The sequence below is a fragment of the Heterocephalus glaber genome, unplaced genomic scaffold (assembly GCF_053883595.1).
Source record: "Heterocephalus glaber isolate CG9 unplaced genomic scaffold, H.glaber_assembly_v1.0 deba00000936, whole genome shotgun sequence".
Classification (NCBI taxonomy): Eukaryota; Metazoa; Chordata; class Mammalia; order Rodentia; family Bathyergidae; genus Heterocephalus; species Heterocephalus glaber.
Window position 1 is genome coordinate 2,902,753 of NW_028258172.1, and position 24,272 is coordinate 2,927,024.

Sequence of the window (24,272 nt, forward strand, 5' to 3'; positions counted from 1 at the left end):
TTTTGCAACTGACATTAAAAGAGTTTCCATCTGGAGTAATATTGACCTGTCCAACTAGGACCACATAAGTGTTTTGTACAAAAGTGCCTGCCCAGATCTTATTCTCCCCTGTATGACTCCTGTTCTTCAAGCTAAAATTAGAGAGTGGTCACTTTTAAACTGGCAGCCAATCACCAAAGATCTCTTTGGAAGTATTTTGATGATATATGTACTACCAATCCTGTAAGGTGGCTGGTAAGATTGTACATTGTATGAGACCAATCCTGGAAAGTTATATTTTGTATAATCATTTCATTTACTTCTTAGGTGCAACAGTCTTCCCAAGAAGCATACATTGAGAGAGGAACATAAAAAGTGACATTATGGCAAGAAGAGGGGGCATGAAAGGTTATGAGGATTATCTATTGAGGTAAAACTGAAACTATTTATTAGCACCAACTCATCTTGATTCACATGATGCATTATGGACAATGGCTGTCTTTGCAATTACCATAAGTGAGATACAGAGGGAAGATGGGCCAAGACAGAGAGGGAGGCCCACAATTCTATTCATGTAATCATAGATGGTAGATGTAAGACAGATATGAGCATCAGAATGGCCCCTAAGACATTGGACTGATTGGTAAAAATAGGTACCAAAGCAAGTTTCCCAAGGAAGGAGATGAGCCAAAGGCAGATCTGAGTTTGTCTTCTGTTGGAACACAAGCATGTTCTGGGCCCTATGTTATTTTTTTAATTCTTGTATTGGTTCATTTTAGGTATACAATACATTTATATTTCTCATTGGGAACTTTTACCTTTACATGATGTATCTTGGTTCTTATTTTTTTCCCCATTCCCTGTACTCACTTCACCCCTCCACCCTTCCCTATTTACAAAGACTTTGTTTTGATTTTTTTCCATTTCTCAACATTTTTCCTTTCCCTTCTTTCCTTTCCATGGCCAATCCCACTACCCCTACCACTTTGGACTTTTTCTTCCCATTTTGCATTATCAATTATTCATTTTAATCATTGGCACATTTCAGCTATACATTATAATGACATTCATCACTGGAAATTTTCACCTTTCCATAATCTTTCTTGTTTCTTATTTTTCCCCCTTTGCCTGCCCTCCCTTCAACCACTCCATCCCTCCCTAATTACAAAGACATTGTTTCCATTTTTCCATTTTCTTATATCAATTCCATTACCTTCTTTCCTTTCCCCTACCCCTCCTAATTCCCCTTACACTTTGCCCCTTTTTGTCCTATTTCACATTATCTATTGTAAATTTTAGTCCTTCTTTACACTTTCAGATTCTCACACTAGAGACAATAATTGGTATTTACACCTGTGTGTCCTATTTATCTCACTTAAGAGTATCGCCTCAGTCATCAAGAAGATCATACAGCCTGACCAAGTCGGATTTATCCCAGGGATGCAAGGATGATTCAACATTCGTAAATCAATACATGTAATAAAATATATTAACAGAGCAAAGGACAAAAACAATGTGATCATCTCAATAGATGCAGAAAAGGCATTTGACAAAATCCAGCACCCATTCATGATAAAAACTCTACAGAATACTGGAATAGGAGGTCTTTATCTCAACCTCATTAAGGCTATTTATGAAAAGCCAACAGCCAACATCATACTAAATGGTCAAAAACTGAAAACTTTCACACTAAAATCAGGAACAAGACAAGGATGCCCACTATCACCACTCCAGTTCAATACAGTTTTGGAAACATTAGCCACAGCAATTAGAAAAGAGAAAGAAATAAAAGGAATAAAGATAGGAAAGGAAGTTAAACTGTCATTATTTGTTGATGATATGATACGTTACATAGAAGACCCAAAAAGCTCTACAAAAAGACTTCTAGACTTAATTGACAGATTCAGTAGAGTAGCTGGATACATGGTCAACATTCAAAAAACAATAGCTTTCTTGTATACAAATAACAGACTCACTGAGACAGAAATTAGGGAAACAATTCCTTTTACAATAACATCAAAAAAAATGAAATATCTAGGAATCAATCTCACAAAGGAAGCAAAAGACCTCTACACTGAAAACTACAGCACTCTGAAAAAAGAGATCAAAGAGGATACAAGAAAATTGAAAGACATCCCTTGCTCCTGGGTAGGAAGAACTAATATAGTGAAAATGACCATACTTCCAAAACTGCTATATAGATTCAATGCAATGGCAATTGAAATACCAAAAATATACTTCACAGAATTAGAGAAAACAAAACAAATATTCATTTGGAACCATAAGAGACCTGAAATAGCTAAAGCAATTCTAAGCAACAGAGACATGACTGGGGCTATCACAATCCCCAACTTGAAACTATACTACAAAGCTACTGTGATAAAATCAGCATGGTACTGGCAAAGGAACAGACCTGAGGATCAGTGGAATAGATTAGAAGATGCAGAAACAACTCCAGACATACTCAGCCACCTCATCTTTGACAAAGGATCCAACCACCATCATTGGAGGAAAGATAGCCTATTTAATGAATGGTGTTGGAAAAACTGGATTTTAACCTGCCAAAGATTGAAACTAGACCCATACCTATCACCATGCACTAAACTAAGATTGAAGTGGATTAAACATCTAAATATTAAGACAGAAACACTAAACTTGCTGGAAGATAAGTTAGGTAGAACTCTTGAAGACATTGGCATAGGAAAAGAATTCATGAACAAAACCTCAGAAGCATGGGAAGTAGCACAAAGAATCAACAACTGGGATCTCATTGTATTAAAAAGCTTCTGCACTGCAAGAGAAACCACATACAGAGCTAACAGACAACCTACAATGTGGGCAAAAAGTTTTAGCAGCTGTAACTGAGACAAAGCACTACTAGCTAGAACATACAAAGAACTGAAAAAAATCAGACGCACAACACAGAATCAGCCTGCTGCAGACAGGCAGCCACCTGGTTCCACACCACAAAGACACAGAGGACACCGGACCACCAGACAACAGTATTCAGTTCCGCCGCTCCTGGCCCAGAGGAAGGGCTTCTGAGCCACCATCCCACTGCTCCTGGTCCACAGGAAGGGGCTTCCTGGCCACCATCCCTCCCGATGCTCCCAGCACGCAGGAAAGGGCTTTTGGGCCACCATCCCAATCGCTGCTCCTGTCCCCTGTCCCACCTCTCTCAGCTCAGAAGAGGTAATTGGTGCAGGCACCAACAGCCCCCCCGAACTGAAATGAGAAAACAGGTAAATAAGTCTCAAAACCAGACTTCTAGATCACCTACAGCAACCCCAAAGGGAAATGAGATGGAACACTCTGATACTCAACCACCTGGACACACTGAACTGGCAACAAAAGGGGATCTGGAAAAAAGGAAATCAGAAATAATTTCTCAGATAAAAGGAGAAATTGTGCTCCTAGTGCAGGACATGATTAATAAATCTAGAGAGGAGCTCAGGAACATGATGGAAACCCAACATAGGAAACAAATGGAATCCATAAAACAGATGCAAATAGATTTCCAGGACATGAAAAACTCCACTGAAAGTCTACACAGCAGAATGAGTCAATGTGAGGACAGAATTTCAGATATAGAAGATAAGATTGCAATTAATGACCACGAAAAGAAAAATTGCTTCAAAATTATAAGGGAACATGAGAAATCAACACAGCAGCTGCTAGATGATGCAAAGAAGAATAACATAAGACTGATTGGGCTCAATGAAGAAACAGGAGAGAGTGCAGATGACATAAAAAAACCTCTTCACAGAAATAATGGCAGAAAACTTCCCAAGCAGGGGAAAACAGCTTGACATACAGATAAGTGAGGCATATAGGACTCCAAATAGCCCTGATCAAAATAAATCTACACATAGGCATATAACTGTTAAGATTCCAGAAACACAACAGAAGAACAAAGTTCTCCAAGCAGTCAGAGAAAAGAAACAAAGGAAAACCCATCAGAATCACAGCAGACTTCTCAACACAAACCATCAAGGCAAGAAGAGCTTGGAGTGACATATTCCAAGCCCTAAAAGAAAACAGCTTCCAACCCAGATGGATGTACCCTGCAAAACTATCTTTCAAAATGGATGGAGAAATAAGATACTTTCATGACAAAGAGCACCTTAGGAACTTTGTGAATACCAAACTGGCACTCCAAAGAATTTGACACAATATCCTAGGAACAGACATTGAGGATCACAACCCCAGGAAGCACAGCAGAATGAACCCATCTGGCATGACAAGAAATTTAATGTAAAGGGAGAGAACCCAACAAAAAGAAAAAGTTATGACAATGATGATTCAATACTTATGAGTTATAACCATCAAAGTTATTGGTCTCAATTCATCAATCAAAAGAAATAGACTGGCAGAATGGGTCAAGAAGCAAAATGCAACAATATGCTGAATACAAGAAACACACTTAATTCAAAAGGAAACTCATAGACTGAAAGTTAAAGGGTGGAAAACAATACTGCATGTGACAGGAACCCGAAAAAAAGCAGAAGTAGCTATCCTCTTGGCAGATCAAGTAGATTTCAAACCAACACTGTTCAAGAGAGAAGAAGAAGGACACTACATCCTTGCAAAGGCAACAATCCAAGAGGAAGAGATGACAATCATAAATATCTATGCAAGAAACACTAGAGCACCCAACTATATAAAACAAATACTAACAGACATGAAAAGTCATATATGCACTAATACAATTGTAGTGGGGGACCTCAACACCCCACTGTCACAAATAGATACATCAACTAGACAAAAAGTAAGTAGTGAAATACTAGAACTCAATTGAACTTTTGAACAAATGAACTTAACAGATGTTTACAGAGTCTTCCACCCTACAAAATCAGAATACACATTCTTCTCATCTGCACATGGGTCATTCTCCAAAACAGGCCACGTACTCACATATAGAACATATTTAAGTAAGTGCAAAGGAATTGAAGTTATCCCCTGTATATTATCAGACCATAGTGAGATGAAATTGGAGATCCATAGAAAAAGAAACTCAAAAAACTTCATAGAAATGTGGAAATTGAACAACACACTTCTGAATAACCAATGGGTCACAGAGGAAATTAAAGAAGAAATCAGACAGTTCCTTCAATTAAATGACAATGACAATACAACATATCAGCATCCATGGGACACAATGAAAGTAGTCTTACAAGGGAAATTCATAGCACTGAATATGCATATTAGGAAAACAGAATGAGGTCAAGTAAACAACCTGATGGTGAACCTCAAGCTTCTAGAAAAAGAAGAGCAGGACAACCCCAGAGCTCATACAAGGGAGGAAATTATAAAGATCAGAGGAGAAATCAATGCAATGGAGACTAAGAGAATGATAGAAAAAATCAATGAAGCCAGGAGCTGGTTCTTCGAAAGAATCAACAAAATTGACAAACCCTTAGACAACTTTATCCAAAAAAGGAAAGAAAAGGCCCAAATCCATGCAATTAGGAATGAAAAGGGTGAAATGACAACAGACCCAGCAGAAATCCAGAAGATCATCAATACCTACTTCCAGAAACTGTATGCCAATAATATGGACAACACAGAAGAAATGGACAGATTCCTAGATACATATGAATTGCCAAAGTTGAATGAAGAAGACCTAAAAATTCTGAACAACCCAATATCAACCAGTAAAATTGAAAATGTAATTAAAACTTATCACCTAAGAAAAGCTCGGGCCCTGATGGTTTCACTGCTGAATTCTACAAGACATTTAGAGAGGAACTGCTGCCACTACTGTTTAAACTCTTCAATGAAATTGAAAGGGAAGCAATAATCCCAAATTTATTCCTGGAAGCAAGCATCACCTTGATCCCCAAAGCAGAGAAAGACCCAACCGAAAAGGAGAACTATAGGTCATTCTCACGAATGAACATAGATGCAAAAATCCTTAATAGAATACTGGCAAACAGAATGCAGAAGATCATCAAGAAGATCACACACCGTGATTAAGGGGGATTCATCCCAGGGATGCAGGTATGGTTCAACATACGCAAATCAATCAAGGTAATACACTATATCAGCAGAGCCAAGGACAAAAATCACATGATTATCTCCATAGATGCAGAAAAAGCATTTGACAAAAAACAACATGCATTTATGGTAAAAACCCTACAAAAAATTGGAACAGATGGCCTCTAACTCAAACTGATAAAAGCCATCTATGAAAAATCAACAACCAGCATCATACTAAATTGTCAAAAACTGAAATCCTTCACACTAAAATCAGAAACAAGACAAGGATATCCACTATCACCACTCTTGCTCAATATAGTTCTGGAAACATTAGCCACAGAAACTAGACAAGAGAAAGAAATAAAAGGAATAAAGATAGGAAATGAAGAAATCAAATTGTCATTTTTTGCAGATGACATGATACTGTGTATAGAAGACCCCAAGAACTCCACCAAAAGTCTTCTAGACTTAATAACCAAATTCAGTCAAGTAGCTGGTTACAAGTTCAACACACAAAGATCAATAGCTTTCCTCTACACCAATGACAGACTCACTGAGAGAGAAATAGGGCAAATAATTCCTTTCATAATAGCATCCAAAAAACTGAAATACCTAGGAATCACCCTAACGAAAGAAATCAAAGACCTCTTCTCTGAAAACTATAGCACTCTGAAAAGAGAGATTGAAGATGATATCAGAAAATGGACAGACATCCCCTGATCCTGGGTAGGAAGGATGAATATATTGAAAATGGCCATACTTCCAAAACTGCTATATAGATTCAAGGCAATTCCAATTGAGATCCCAGCAGCATACCTCATAGACCTCGAGAAAAAAATCCAAAAATTCATTTGGACCAAGAAGAGACCCAGAATAACAAAAGCAATTCTAGGTAACAGAGACATGGCAGGGGGTATCACAATCCCCAACCTGCAACTCTACTACAAAGCTACTGTGATAAAAACAGCATGGTACTGGCAAAGAAACAGGTTTGAGGACCAGTGGAACAGATTAGAAGATGCAGAAACAATGCCAGACACACTCAGCCATCTCATCTTCGACAAAGGAGCCAAACACCCTCACTGGAGGAAAGATAGCCTCTTTAATAAATGGTGCTGGAAAAATTGGGCTTCAACTTGCCAAAGATTAAAACTAGACCTGTATCTCTCACCATGCACTGAACTAAAATCAAAATGGATTAAAGATCTAAATATTAAAATTGAAACTCTGAACCAGTTGGAACAGAGGTTAGGTAGAACCCTTGAAGACATCGGTGTAGGAAAAGATTTTATGAACAAAACCTCAGTTGCCCATGAACTAGCACAAACAATCAACAAATGGGATCTCTTCTTATTAAAAAGCTTCTGCACAGCAACAGAAACCAGCAGCAGTGTGAAGAGACAACCGACAATGTGGGAAAAAATCTTCACCTGCTCTTCCTCAGACAAAGGTCTACTATCTCCAATCTATAAAGAACTTAAAAAGATCAGACCTCCCAAATTTAAAGACCCAATGCAAAAATGGGCATCTGAAATGAACAGACATTTCTCAGACAAAGAAGTGGAAATAGCAAATAAATCCATGAAAAAATGTTCAACATCACTGGTCATTCGAGAGATGCAAATGAAAACAAAGCTGAGATTCCACTTCACTCCAGAAAGAATGGCTGCTATCATGAAATCAACCAATAACAAATGCTGGCAGGGCTGTGGGGAAAGAGGAACCCTGCTCCACTGCTGGTGGGAATGTCGACTGGTGCAAGCACTGTGCAAATCAGTATGGAGATACCTCAAAGAACTAGGACTGGAAATCCCATTTGACCCCGCTATTCCACTGCTGGGGTACTTCCCCAAAGAATTAAAAGAATCATACCACAGTGATATATGTGTGCCCATGTTCATAGCAGCGCAGTTTGTAATAGCTAAAACTTGGAAACAGCCCAAATGCCCATCAACTGGAGACTGGATAAAGAATATGTGGGTTTTTTTAATAAAATGGACTACTACTCAGCCATAAAAAATGAGAAACTAGAGACATTTATAGCTAAGTGGATGCACATTGAGGCAATACTCTTAAGTGAAATAAATAGGACATACATGTGTAAATACCGAATAGTTTCTCTGGTGTGAGAAACTGAAAGTGTAAATAAGGGCTAAATGTATAATTGGTAATGTGAAATAGGAAGAAAAGGGGCAAAGGGGAAAGAAGTGGGAGGGCTAGGGGAAAGGATAGAAGGGAATGGTATTAATATGAGAAAATGGAAAAATAGGAACAAAATCTTTATAAATATGGAGTTATGGAGGGGTTGAAGGGAGGGCTGGGCAAGGGTGAAAAATAAGAACCAAGAGAGACTATGTAAGGTGCAAATTTCCAATGATGAATGTCATTATATTGTATACCTAAAATGTACCAATTATTGGAATGAATAATCAATAATGTAAAATAGGAAGAAAAGGTCCAAAGGGGTAGGGGTAGTGGGAGGGTTAGGGGAAAGGAAAGAAGGGAAAGGAAAAAATGACGAGAAATGGAAAAAATGGAAATAAAGTCTTTGTAAATAGGGAAGGGTGGAGGACATGAAGGGAGGGCTAGGAATGGGGAAAAAATAAGAACCAAGATGCATTATATAAAGGTACAATTCCCAATGAGAAATGTAATTGTGTTGTATACCTACAATGTACCAATAAAAGAATTTAACCCAAAAATAAAAGAAAATGAACTTAAGCAGTGTGAAAACTGCCATCCCCCATTGTCACTCCCAGAAGCTTCTAATATTTCTGTGCTCATGAGATATCTTCCCAGCCACTCACTCTTTAAAATCCACAGGAACCCCCACCCCTACTCTACAGCCCAGAGCTGCTAAGTCCCATTTTCCCTGAGCCCCAAAGTGTTAGTGGACTGGATAGCAAGGCTTTGAGGGACATGAAGAGGCAAGAACCAGAAGATGGAGAGGAGGGGTGTGTCCAGAGGCCATGAAATGATAAGCTTATCAAAAATGGACACAGAGAAGGAAATCAAAAACCCTGCAAAATCAGATTTATGCCTGGGATGCAAGGATGGACCAGCATATGTAAATCAATAAATGCAATACACTATATTAAGAGAGTCAAGGACAAAAACCATATGATCATCTCAATAGATGAAGAAAATCCATCATCTTTAAAATCCAACATCCATTCATGAATAAACCCTACAGAAAATTGGAATAGAAAGTCTTTATCTCAACCTGATTAAGGCTATCTGTGAAAAACCAGCAGCCAATATCATACTAAATGGTCAAAAACTGAAAACTTTCACACTAAAATCAGGAACAAGACATGAATGCCCACTATCACCACTCCTGTTCAATATAGTTCTGGAAACATTAGCCACAGCAATTAGAAAAGAGAAAGAAATAAAAGGAATAAAGATAGGAAAGGAAGAAGTTAAACTGTCATTATTTGCAGATGATATGATACTTTACATAGAAGACCCAAAAAAGCTCTACAAAAAGACTTCTAGACTTAATTGACAGATTCAGTAGAGTAGCTGAATACATGGTCAACATTCAAAAAACAATAGCCTGCTTATACAGAAAAAACAGACTCACTGAAAGAGAAATTAGGGAAACAATCCTTTTCACAATAGCATCCAAAAAAATAAAATATTTAGGAATCAATCTAATGAAGGAAGCAAAAGACCTCTACATTGAGAACTAAAGCACTCTGAAAAAAAGAGTTTGAAGAGGATATAATAAAATGGAAAGACATCCCCTGTTCCTGGGTAGGAAGAATCAATGTAGTGAAAAAGGCCATATTTCCAAAAATGCTATACAGATTCAATGCAATCCCAATTGAATCCCAGCTGCATATTTCACAGAACTAGAGAAAACAATCCAAAAGTCCATCTGGAACCAGAAGAGACCAGAATAGCAAAAGCAATTCTAGGCAACAGAGTCATGGCAGGGGGAATCACAATTCCCAACTTGAAACTATACTACAAAGCCACTGTGATAAAAATAGCAAGGCACTGGCAAAGAAACAGACCTGAGGATCAGTGGAATAGTTTAGCAAATGCAGAAACAACTCCAGACATACTCAGCTACCTCATCTTTGACAAAGGAGCCAACCATCCTCACTGGAGGAAAGATAGCCTCTTTAATAAATGGTGTTTGGAAAACTGGATTTCAACTTACCAAAGATTAAAACCTATCTTTCACCATGGACTAAACTAAAGTGGAAGTGGATTAAAGATCTAAATATTAAAACAGAAACACTGAACTTGCTGGAAGACAAGTTAGGAACAACTCTCGAAGACATTGACATAGGAAAGGACTTTATGAACAAATCCTCAGTAGCACAGGAAGTAGCACAAAGACTCAACAACTGGAATCTCATCTTATTAAAATGCTTCTGCACTGCAAGAGAAGCCACCAACAGAGCTAAGACACAACCCACAATGTGGAAAAACATTTTTACCAGCAGTTCCACAGACAAAGGTCTACTATCTAGAATATATAAAGAACTCAAAAAAATCAGTTCCAATAGAACCATAAGGAAAAAACCCATGGTGCCTCCAAAAATTCTAACTCTCTAAAAGCTGATCCCTATATTATAGTTAGATGAGTTAGGTAGAAATATTATAGGCAATATGATAGGGCTAGATCCTTGAGAGAATCAGGACAAAGGTGAAACACACCACAGCTACACCAGAGACACATTTCCTGAAAACCAGGCCTCAAGACAAAGACAAGATGACCAGACTTATATACTTCCTCAAAGAAGGAACACTGGACCTAATGAAGTCTAGATAAACAATCAGTCACCCTTGTGGGTGACCAGAGACCTCTGGACTCATCACTTTCTAGGAGCATCTTTGTTCTTTCTATCCACGCTTATTACATGACTTGTTTCCAAATTCTACTACCATTACTTAAGTGACTATACTTATAAACTTTTTGGATGTTCATGGCTGTGGCCCATGATATACTCACATGGGTTTCACCCTACAAAACTCCTCTGTAAAGTGGGGTCCCCAGCTATGCACTCAGGACCCTCCTCTGCCCCTCAGAAGCTTTCCTATCAATAAATATCTGCCTACTCTTAACCTCTGCTGTTCCTAGGACTCATTCTTTGACTTCTAGAGAACAAGAATTCAGTGTATCATACAGTTAACAGGTTGGGAGATGTAATATTTCATATTTCATGTCTGGTATTATTTCCTGTAACATTATTGGAGGTCCCATTGAGATAATAATTAAAGGGAGGTAAGAATTTAATTTTATTGACTGCTAAATCATATTAGGTAACCAAAATTGTCATTCTTGTTTGTCACTGTGGCTCTTGAAAATGATTTGTGTTTTGAGTTCTTATACATTGTCATTTTGTTAAAATTATGGTGATGCTTCTTTAAAGAGATATTTTACTTTTGCAGACAAGATTCTATTTTTCTGTTCTATATTGATTGCTTGACTGTTAGACAATGCTGAGTAAAAGGAATGTTAGATCACCATCTAATGGGCTTTACCAATAATTACAAGTAAATTTAGAAAATTTAAAAATAGGTCTCTTATACCCAATGATGAATATCATCATATTGTATACCTAAAATGTACCAAAAACTTAATGAATAATAAAAAAAGAAATCTCATAGTGAGAGATGGAGATGAATAGGACTATAAAAAATCAGTCTCTTTATAAAATCTAGTTTATATTTGAGATGTATATATGCCTATTGATAAAAAAGCTGTCAGTTAATAAGGCACTAGACTGACAGCTGCTCTTAAGACTTAGGGGACTAGGGGCTGGGGATTTAGCTCAGTGGTTTCATCACCTGCTGTGCAAGTGCAAGGACCCGAGTTTGATCCCTGGTACCAAAAAGAAAAGAAAGACTTGGGGGACTGGTTTCACTGAGCAGTCTGGCCCAATCCTTCTCTATACTCCAGAGAAAATTTTGAGCCATCTTTAGCTCAGTTTCCTTTCTGGTCTAATCTTCCACTGGTGGGAGGCAGTCTTAGCTCCTGAGATTCCCCTTTCTTGCCTTTTCAGGCTGAGAATGATGACTCAGGGGCAAGCTGTCTCACTAACTCACTGTGAGCCTAAGAAAAGACCTCCTTTCCTGATCTCATTTCCAATCTTTTCTGCTACTTTATATTCCCCTTTATAGAGGCATGTAAAATTATAAAGGATCTCTAAAGTACCCAATGTGTTTTCCTAAGACCCTTTAAGTTAAGTCCTTAGAAAATGAGCTTTTTACCAATGCCAAAGATAGGGAAGTCATTTTAGATAAGGAACACATAGTCTGTCTCTGGGTCAGATAAGACAAACAGATTTTGCCCATCCAAGAGAGCATATAAATGCAATGTCCCCACTTAGTGCTCTAGGCAACAGTCTTTCTTGGGAGAATGAACCTGAGACACTGTGGAAAGAACTGGCTTGTGGGTGAAACAAGAAAGAGCTATTTCCATAAGCACAACATTTAAGGGACAAAAGCACATTCAGTTTAAGGGAGAATCTTCTCTCTCTCCCTCTCCTCATAAGTCTGACTCTTATCATTTATAATGCAAAAAATACTTTTGCTAATTATAGACTAAATACTGACAAGACAGACTGCTAGATTCCTTTCCAGAGACAGATCTCTGATTGCATGAAACCAGTGAAAACTGGAGTGACAACTGAGAGATCATGGCCAGGGCTACTTTTCTCCCAGTGGAAGCTGGTCCTAATAGCCCAAATGGGTAATTGGTAGAAAATCTCCACATATTTATTGTCCCCTACTGGACTCCTCAGTGAGGTGAAAGATAACCCTTTCAGTTATCATCAGATATCCTCTGTCTCAGAGTGACCTGAAATTATGGTGGTAGGGCCCTTTCTTAAGACTCCATTAAGAGCTACAGTACAGAACTGTTCTCTCACTGCTAGTGAGATGGACACAAATAGAAACAATAGCCCACTAGAAGTTTTTGACAAATCTTTAATAGGCTAGAAACTGCCAAGCTCCTGGGAATTAACTTTAAAACTCTTTGGCTGCTTTACTATTAGACTGCACCTCTCTAGGAGGCCTCAGGCAGAAACAGCTTATAGCAAACTGTTTCCCTTTCACAGAACAGCTAACAGAAAAGTGGTTTACATTTGTACTTTGCTAACTAGAAATAAAGAGATTTCAGCCACCTTTGCTCTCCTTCCATGTGCTTGTGGAAACCTGATGAGTGTGCCTTGTGGTTAGTAGGTGATGGGTAAAAGAATAACTCATGAACTTCAGGGTTAGAATGAATTTTGTACAATGTGCAGTCTTTTTCTTGATGCTGAGAAAATTTACCTAGGTGATCAGATAACACAGTTTTCTTAGTGGTTTTCTTCATGGGTGAAGATCCCCTGAGGCTTTCGTCTGCTTCTGACTCTAAAAGTGATCTCTTTTGTAGGAAAAAGGTGCTGACCTTTAATCTATCTGCCTCATTCTCTCTCAATAAATTAGAAAATAGTGGCTTAGATATTTTTGATTATTGGTTTGGCTATCAATGCTTCCTTCTTTAGAGACATGATCTTAAAACTAAAATCAATTGTAACTTGGGGTTTTGAAATACATATGGGAGTAAGAACACAAGTTCCCTGGGAAGGTAAGATTGCATGCTGGTAAAGGGTGGCTACTCCAGTCTGATTTACCTTCTGGGCCCTCTCCAGATGGCAGCTACCTTCCTTGGATTTGTGATCCTAGAGGGCACTCTAGGTGCATAAGGAATCAATCAGAATCATAGTGGTGCCATGTTTCTGCTTGTTTTCCAGATGGGGAATGCCAAGTCAAAGTCCCTTACTCCTTTGGAATATATTCTTAAACACTGGCAAAAGTTTAACTCTCACATATTGAGGAAGAGCTGGTTAATATTCTTCTATACCTGTGGATGCCCTGTCTATCCTCTAGAGCCAAAATGGAATACAGGGGGAAGTATTAATTATGATGCTATTTCACAACTAGAATTATACTGTAAAACAGAGGAACAATGGTCAGAATTGCTTTATGTTCAGATATTCTTTGCATTAAGAGACAATCCTGATTTGTGTTCAAAGTGTAAATACAAGCTGCAGGAAGACTGAGGTTTCCCACCCTTGCCTTTTGGACCCTGAGGACTAGGTTTCCAAGGCAACCTTAATCAAAACTCCACCTATTGCCAAGCTTAAAGTTTTTCCACTTGCCCTTTAGAGCCTGAGATCCCTCCCCCTTATCCTTTGGAATCTAAAGGTGAAACTTCCAAGCCAGCTGTAATTAAAGCCTCTGCAGAACTATATCCACCCATAGCTAATTTTGTTCAAACCTCTCAAGGACAATATTCCTTACAAGAAGTAAATAGTGGATTTGGACAAGCCTGTGTCCATATGTCTTTTTCTCCCAGTGACCACAAACAGATCAAACAAGACTAGGAAAGTTTCCAAATGATCCTGATAAGTACATTGAGGTTTTTAGGGGACTTACCCAAACCTGTGAATTAGACTGGAAAGATGTAATGTTTACCTTTAAATCAAACATTGACTGCTAATGAAAAACAAGCAGCATCACAAGCTTCCTATGCATTTGGAGATGAATATCATATTGTTAATTTTAAATAGCCAGAACACAGGCAGCCTGAAGAGCAGCCAGCTCCTACTGGAGCCCAAACAGTCCCCACACATGATCCCTACTGGCCTACTAACCAGACAGCAGATGGAAATAGGAAACATTTTCAGATGTGCACTCTTGAAGGTCTAAGAAGGAAAAGAGCTAAACCCTTCAATTATTTTAAATTAGTGGGTATTCAACAGGAGGAAAAAGAAAACCCCTCTGCCTTTTTAGATTGCTTACAAGAGGCATTGACAAAACATACACCCTTGGCTCCTGAATAGATAGAAGTACAGATCATTCTTAAGGATAAATTTATTACACAGTGAGCCCCAGATATTAGGAAAAAATTACAAAAAATGGTTTTTGCTTCAGACAGCTCACTTGATACTCTAATAAAAATTGCTTCCTCTGTATTTTGTAACTGAGAACAGGAGGAGACTAAGGAAAGAAAACAGAGGAACTAAGAGAAAGTGGCAGCCTTAGGAGCAGCTCTAAAAGAAGTAGACTCTAGGCCTGATTCTCTGGTCTCCAAGAAGAGTTCTATGGCTGAATCCACCTGCTACTACTGCAAGAAGCCAGGCCACCTTAAGAAGGACTGTAACAAGGGGCCCCATGGACCATAACCTGACTGTAAAAGTGACCATTGGAGGTTGGCCTGCCCTCTGAGGCAAAGGCCCCAGAGTTCAGACCCATCCTTCCAGCTGGTACAAGACTGAAGGGCTCTGGGCGCTCTTTGCCTTCTCCCTCTGGGCAGACTGTCATCTCCACAGAGGAGCCTTGGGTAATCATGACTACAGAGGGAAAAGAAGCCTATTGCTGGACACTGGCACCTCTCTCTCTGTTCTTCTCTTCAAACCTGGCCTTCCTTCCAGCTTTCATACATCAGTAAAAGGAGTCACTGGAGGAGAGACAATTCACTATTTTTTATGAACCCTTAGGTTGTAACTGGGATGGCTTTCTCTTCACCCATTCCTTTGTAATTATGCCCGAAAGTCCCATACCCCTCCTGAGGAGAGATATCTTGTCCTGTTTACCATAATCTACATGCACCCATGTCAGGTACACTGCCTCCCCCTTGTAGAAATAAAAATAAATCCTGAATTGTGAGCAACTAAAGGTAAAATAAGAAGGGCAATAAATGCTGCCCTGATACAGATACATCTCAAAGATCCTACTATTTTTCCTCACCAGATACAATATCCTTTAAGGCCTGAAGTTAAAAAGGGATTATTGCCTGTAATTGACAACCTAAGAGCACAAGGTTTCCTTAAAGACTGTAATAGCCCATGCAACACTCCAATTTGTGAGTCCAAAAATCCAATGGATAATGGAGATTAGTACAAGACCTTAGATTGGTAAATGAGGCAGTAGTTCCAATTCACCCAGTTGCACCTAACCCATACACTCTCCTCTCTCAGATTCCAGAAGATGCCTGTTGGTTTTTAGTGTTAGATCTAAAAGATGCCTTCTTTTGCATTCCTTTATGTTCAGATTCCCAGTTTCTTTTTCTTTTGAAAATCCTCACAACCAGGCCTCTCAACTGACTTGGAGTCTGTGTCCACAAGGACTCAGAGATGATCCCCACCTTTTTGGACAACTGCTTTCCTATGATGTGGCATGTTTTTAATTTTCCCAGGTCACAATTTTTAAAAATTCTTTTATTGGTACATTGTAGGTAAACAACACAATTACATTTCTCATTGGGAATTGTACCTTTACATAATGCATCTTGGTTCTTATTTTTTCTCCATTCCTAGCCTCCCTTCATGCCCTTCACCCTTCCCTATTTACAAAGACTTTATTTCCATTTTTTCCATTTCTCATCATTTTTCTTTTCCCTTCTTTCCTTTCCCCTGCCCCTCCCACTATCCCTACCCCTTTGGACGTTTTCTTCCTATTTTGCATTATCGATTATTCATTCTAATCATTGGTACATTTTAGGTATACAATATAATGACATTCATCATTGGAAATTTGCACCTTTACATAGTCTCTCTTGGTTCTTATTTTTCACCCTTGCCCAGCCCTCCCTTCAACCCCTCCATTCCTCCCTATTTACAAAGATTTTCTTCCTATTTTTCCATTTTCTCATATTAATCCCATTCCCTTCTATCCTTTCCCCTAGCCTTCCCACTTCCTTCCCCTTTGCCCCTTTTCTTCCTATTTTGTGTTACCAATTATATGTTTTAGTCCTTATTTACACCAGAGAAACTATTCAGTATTTACACGTGTGTCTTATTTATTTCACTTAAGAGTATGGCCTCAATAAGCATGCATTTAGCTATAAATGTCTCTAGTTTCTCATTCTTTACCGCTGAGTAGTACTCCATTTTATTAAAAAAACACATTTTCTTTATCCAGTCTCCAGTTGATGGGCATTTGGGCTGTTTCCAAGTTTTAGTTATCACAAACTGTGCTGCTATGAACATGGGTGCACATATATCACTGTGGTATGATTCTTTTAATTCTTTGGGGAAGATCCCCAGCAGTGGAATAGCGGGGTCAAATGGGGCTTCCAGTCCGAGTTCTTTGAGGTATTTTCATACTGATTTCCACAGTGCTTGCACCAGTCTACACTCCCACCAGCAGTGGAGCAGGGTTTCTCTTTCCCCACAGCCCTGCCAGCATTTGTTATTGGTTGATTTCATGATAGCAGCCATTCTTTCTGGAGTGAAGTGGAATCTCAGCTTTGTTTTCATTTGCATCTCTCGAATGACCAGTGATGTTGAACAGTTTTTCATGGATTTATTTGCTATTTCCACTTCTTTGTGTGAGAAATGTCTGTTCATTTCAGATGCCCATTTTTGGATTGGGCCTTTAAATTTGGGAGGTCTGATCTTTTTAAGTTCTTTATAGATTGGAGATAGTAGACCTTTGTCTGAGGAAGAGCAGGTGAAAATTTTTTCCCACATTGTGGGTTGTCTCTTCACACTGCTGGTGGTTTCTCTTGCTGTGCAGAAGCCTTTTAATAAGAAGAGATCCCACTTGTTGATTGTTTGTGCTAGTTCATGGGCAACTGAGGTTTTGTTCATAAAATCTTTTCCTACACCAATGTCTTCAAGGGTTCTACCTAAGCTCTGTTCCAACTGGTTCAGAGTTTCTATTTTAATATTTAGATCTTTAATCCATTTTGGTTTTAATTTAGTGCATGTGAGAGATATAGGTCTAGTTTTAATCTTTGGCAAGTTGAAGCCCAATTTTTCCAGCACCAGGTCACAATTTTACAAAATGTAGATGATATACTGTTGTGTGCCCTCTCAGAAGAACTCTCTAGCCAAAGCACCAGTGCTCGGTTAAATTTTCTAGTAGACAGGGGTTATAAAGTTTCTATATCAAAAACACAACTTTGTAGCCTTGAGGTAAAATATTTAGGCCTTGTCATGTCTAAGGTAGCCAGAAGACTGTGGAAAGAAAGAATTAAACCAATACTTTCCTTCCCACAGACCAAGACTCTAAAATAGCAAAGGGGCTTCCTAGGAATTACAGGCTTTCATTGCCTTTGGATACCAGGGTGCAGTGAGATTTTACAATCTCTCTCTCAGCTTATAAAAGAAACTCAAAAGACAGGTAGCCATATTTTAACCTGGGAACCTGATTCCCAAACTGCATTCCAGAAGCTTAAACAAGACCCTGCACTGAGTTTGCCAACAGCATTTCCATCTGTATATTGATGAAAGGTGGGGGATGGTTTTAGGAGTGCTTACACAGGATCGAGGACCTGCCCAACAACCTGTAGGGTATCTAAGTGATGAACTTAGCATTGTAGCAAAGGGATGCAAAGGGATGGCCTGCATACCTTAGAGCTATAGCTGCAGTAGCTCTCCTAATACCAGAGGCATTCAAGCTGATTTTAGGCAAAGATCTTATTGTATATACACCCCACAATGTGGCATAACTTCTTTCATCCAAAGGAAGCTTGTGGTTATTAGACAACTGACTTCTTAAATACCAGGCTCCACTTCTTGAAGGACCAGTCATTCAAATAAGGACATGTTCCTCCTTAAACCCTGACACTTATCTACCAGAAAGGGAGGAAATTGAAACTGACACACATGATAGCAAACAGGTAATTCTCTATACATATACAGCCCAAGAAGACTTATTAGACACTCCCCTTACAGAACCTGACTTGACCCTTTTCTGTGATGGCATTTCTTCATGAAAAATGGAACAAAAAAGGCAAAGTATATGGTAGTGACTCTGCATCAGACACTTAAAAGTTATTACTGGTTCTTCCTGGTGGAAAGAGTTGTTGGCTATACTTATAATAGTCTTGTTGATTTTACTGTTTGGCCCATGTATACTTAACTGTTTCTTTGGCCTTGTCTCCTCCAGACTTAAAGCTATATGCCTACCCATGATGGAAATGCCTGATGCCCTGAAGTACACCTAGAGGGCCTTTAGATAGACCCTTTAGAGGGTATCTCTGACTGACAATCACAACTACGAACCCCTTCAGCCAGAAGTAGCCAGAGCTGTTATCACTCCTTGCTCTCTCATAGCAGTTCAGGATACCTCTTCAGAGGGGGGAATAGTATAGACAGATGAGCTAGGTAGAAATATTACTGTCAGTCACATTGGGGTAGGTCTATGAGAGGGTCAGGACAAAGGTGAAACTCACCACAGCTACACCAGAGACACATTTCCTGAAAACCAGGCCTCAAGATAAAGACAAGATGACCAGACTTACATACTTCCTCAAAAAACAAACACTAGGCCTAATGAAGTCTAGCTAGACATCAGCAACCCTGGAGGGTAACAAGAGACCTCTGGACCTACCATTTCCTAGGAGAATCTTTGTTCTTTCCATCCATGCTTATTACGCGACTTGTTTCCTAATTGGACCACCATTACCTAAGTGACTATACTTATAACCTTATTGGATGTTCATGGCTGTGGCCCACATTGTACCCACATGGGTTTCACCCTACAAAACTCCTCTGTAAAATGGAGTCCATCCCCAGCTATGCACTCAGGACCCCCTCTGCCCCTCAGGAGCTATCCTATCAATAAATATCTTCCTACTCTTAACCTCCATTGTTCCTAGAACTCATTCTTTGTTTTCTAGAGATCAAGAACTCAGCTAATCATACAGTAACATGTTGGGAGATATAACATTTCATATTTCACCCCCAGTATTATTTTCTGTAACACCATGAGTGCCAATGTGATGGAAGTTAAATATGGCAAAGAAGTTTGAAATAATAAAAGAAGGAATAATGAGATTCATATGATGTTCAGCAAGCTCAAAAATGATATAACTAAATAGATAAGGAATTTTATAAAGTGATCAGTAAGCTTAAATAAAACACAAACAAAAAGTTGGGTTAGCTAACTAAGATGATTCAAGATATGAATGACCATTGTAGTAAAGAATTAGAGGCCATGAAAGGATAAAAAAATAGAATTCTAGAGTACAAGAAATTCTATTGAAAGTAAGAGCAGCAGAAATTACAAATGTGAGGAAAGAGTCTAAGAATTAGATGATACCATTGAAGCAGCAGATCACATATTCAATGATACATTAATTATAATAGATTAAACTTGCAAGAAAATGGCAGAGTGTAAGCAAAAACAAGTCAGCCTCTCCAAGATTTGGGATCCAGACACAGTACAGTGAAAACATGGGGAAGAAAAAAAGAGTGAAGTAGATCCCTGGGATCCAGGAAGGATCTGACTGGAAAATTAAAACATGCAGAGAAATTTAAGAGATAGAACTTAACACAGAGAAAGTAAGTGACAAACTGCCTATTCTCCCTAACTGCTGATTCATGGATCATGGGAAAGGGAGACTGAATCTACAGAGACTAACTGAAAACTGGGGACTGCATAGGACTTCAGGGAGAAATGCAATGATGGAACTGACTTTAGGGTGCTGTGAGCTGCAGGGAGAGTATGGAATTCTGCTCCCATCTGAGTCCTTTGACAGGCAACAAGGGACTCAGAGAAGCCACAGGATGGCTTTTTTTTTTTTTTTTTAGCTCTCCCAGTGTTATGCACACACAGAGATCAGATGAGAGACACCCATGATAAAGAGCTGTGGTCAAGGAGCCACAGTCAGTGTATCATCAGTGCTTACAATAGAAATAGATTTAATGTGGTTATGCATATATATAAGAATTTACAAGATAAGCTTACAACGGCCACCTACAGAGTCGAGTTTGGAAGAGTGCAAAAGGGGTCCCTTGGTGCTGGAGAACTAAAGGATCCTGAAGCTCACTGTAATATCCTGTGCAAGTCCATATCAGGAGGCTGAAAGGTATGCAATATAAAGCTGAAGAGTCTGTGCTGGAGGTTGAAGAGTCTGTGGCAGAAGCCAGGAGAAGATGACCACAGTGGAGGTGAAGACTGGACCTCTTCTGAAGAAACAGAAGTAAGCTTTCCTTCTTTGAAAGCCAAGTGTCTTCTGTTTTTAGTAAATCCCTTCAGCTACACTCAGAACTATGCTAATCCAATTTACTGATCTGTTTCTTACTCAAATTGACGCAATCAATTAATTATCTGTCTGGCTGGAAAGAGACCCCCTGAGAGCCTTAAGCTAGAAGACATAGACCCGTCCCCCACACCTGGAGGCCAAGCTCAGTCTGAATTGCTTTGAATTATAAAGTCACAGCAATGGACCCTCCCCCCAATGCTAGCACCAGCATGGATCTCAGGTCTGACTGCCTCACTTTATCTATAGCCTCAAAATTATGTATCCCAGAAGAAAACCACACATACAAATTCACACAGAAATTTCTTTTTTGTTCATGATTGCTTTTCTTTTTGATATTACTGTTTTTGTTTTACTTGTTTCTTTTGGGTTTTTTGTGAGAATGTACATTGTTATTTGTTTCCTTTGGTTATTTTTTCTTTCCTTTCCTCCTTTCCTCTCCACTGGATTCCTGGGGCTTTGAGAATTTTCCTTTGTCCCTCTTACTGCATCAAGCAATCCCAATCAATACTGCATCTTATCTCTTATCTCTCTCTTTTGCTTCTTTTTTCTTTTCTTCTGACTTCCTTTTTAATATTTTCCCTTTACTTTTACTCTTATTTTTACTTCCTGCATAATTTCCTTTTTCCTATGCCTTTGTCTTTTATATTCTATTTTACATCAGTTTTTTCTGTGACCTTTAACTAATTCTATAAATATGACTTTACTACACAACTAGATCCTTTGTACCACTCTTTTTTTCTCCTTCTTATATCATAAAGTTTAAGGTTTAAAATTTTCCATCTTAGGGTTATCAAGAAAATCATACACCCTGACCAAGTTGGATTTATCCCAGGGAAGCAAGGATGGTTCAACATACGTAAATCAATAAATGTAATATACTCTATTAACAGAGCCAAGTACAAAAACCATATGATCATCTCAGTAGATACAGAAAAAGCATTTGACAAAATCCAACATCCATTCATGAAAAAAACCCTACAAAAAATTGGAATAGAAGGTCTTTATCTCAACCTGATTAAGGCTATCTATGAAAAACCAACACCAAACATCATACTAAATGGTCAAAACTAGAAAACTTTCACGATAAAATCAGGAAGAAGACAAAGATGTCCATTAATACCACTTCTGTTAAATATAGTTCTGGAAACATTTGCCACAGCAATTAGAAGAGAGAAAGAAATAAAAGGAATAATGATAAGAAAGGAAGAAGTTAAAGTGTCATTATTTGCTGACAATATGATACTTTACATAGAAGACCCAAACAACTACACCAAAAGACTCCTAGTCTTCATTGACAGATTCAGTACAGTAGCTGGATACAAGGTCTATATGCAAAAAACAATAGCCTTCTTTTACACAAATGACAGACTCATTGAGAGAGAAATTAGGGAAACAATTCCTTTTACAATAGCATCCAAAAAAAAAGAAATATCTTGAAATCAATCTAACAAAGGAAGCAAAAGACCTCTACACTGAAAACTACAGCACTCTGAAAAAAGAGATTGAACAGGATACAAGAAAATGGAAAGACATCCCTTGTTCCTGGGTGGGAAGAACCAATATAGTGAAAATGGCCATACTTCCAAAACTACTATATAGATTTAATGCACTATCAATTGAAATTCCAACAATATACTTCACAGAACTAGAGAAAATAATCCAAAAATTCATTTGGAACCAGAAGAGACCCAGAATAGCAAAAGAAATTTTAGGCAACAGAGATATGGCTGGGGGTATTACAATCCCAAACTTGAAACTATACTACAAAGCTACTGTGATAAAAACAGCATGGCCCTGGCAAAGAAACAGACCTGAGGATCAGTGAAATAGATTAGAAAATGCGGAAAGAACTTCAGACATACTCAGCCACCTGATCTTTGACAAAGGAATCAACCACCCTCATTGGAGGAAAGATAGCCTATTTAATAAACGGTGTTGGAAAAACTGGATTTCAACCTGCCAAAGATTGAAACTAGACCCATACCTATCACCATGCACTAAACTAAGATTGAAGTGGATTAAAGATCAAAATATTGAAACAGAAACACTAAACTTGCTGGAAGATAAGTTAGGTAGAACTATTGATGACATTGGCATAGGAAAAGACTTTATGAATAAATTCTCAGTAGCATGGGAGCTAGCAGAAAGAATCACCAACTGGGATCTCATCTTATTAAAAAGCTTCTGCACTGCAAGAGAAACCACCAACAGAGCTAACAGACAACCTACATTGTGGGAAAAATTTTTAGCAGCTGTACCTCAGACAAAGGACTACTATCTGGAACATACAAAGAACTGAAAAAATTTAGACCCTCCAAATTTAAAGACCAAATTCAAAAACAGGCATCTGAAATGAACAGACATTTCTCACACAAAGAAGTAAAAGCAGCAAATAAACCTATGAAAAAATGTTCAACATCACTGGTCATTTGAGAGATGCAGATGAAAACAGTGAGATTTCACCTCACCCCACAAAGAATGGCTGCTATCAAGAAATCAACCAATAATAAATGCTGGTGGGGGTGTGGGGAGAAAGGAACCCTTCCCCATTGTTTCTGGGAGTGCAGACTGGTGCAAGCACTGTGGAAATCAGTATGGAGATACCTCAAAGAACTAGGACTTGAGGTCCCATTTTACCCAGCTATTCCCCTGCTGGGTATCTTCCCAAAAGAATTAAAAGTATCATAACACAGAGATATATGTGCACCCATGTTTATAGTGGCACAGTTCATAATAGCTAAAGTTTAGTAACAGGCCAAGTGCCCATGAACTGGAAACTGGATAAAGAAGATGGTTTTATATATATATATAAAATGTAGTGCTACTAAGCCATAAAGAACGAGAAACTAGAGACATTTATAGCTAAATGGATGCATATTGAGGCCATACTCTTAAATGAAATAAATGGGATACACATGTGTAAATACCAAATAGTTTCTCTAGTGTAAGAAACTGAAAGTTTAAATAAGGATTAAAATGTTTAAAATGAATTATTGCTAATTTGAAATCAGAAGAAAAGGTCAAAAGTGGTAGGATAAGTGGGACGTCCAGGAGAAAGGAAAGACTGGAAAGGAAAAATTATGAGCAAAGAGAAAAATGGAAACAAAATCTATGTAAATAGGGAAGTATAGAGGGGGTGAAGGGTGCACAGGTAATGGGGAAAAATAAGAACCAAGATATATCACATACAGGTACAACCTCTCAATGATAAATGTAAACATATTGTATACCTAAAATATACCAATAAAAGAATTTATGCAAAAAAAATTCCCTCTTATATTTTCCTGTTCCCAAACTTTATATTTTTAAT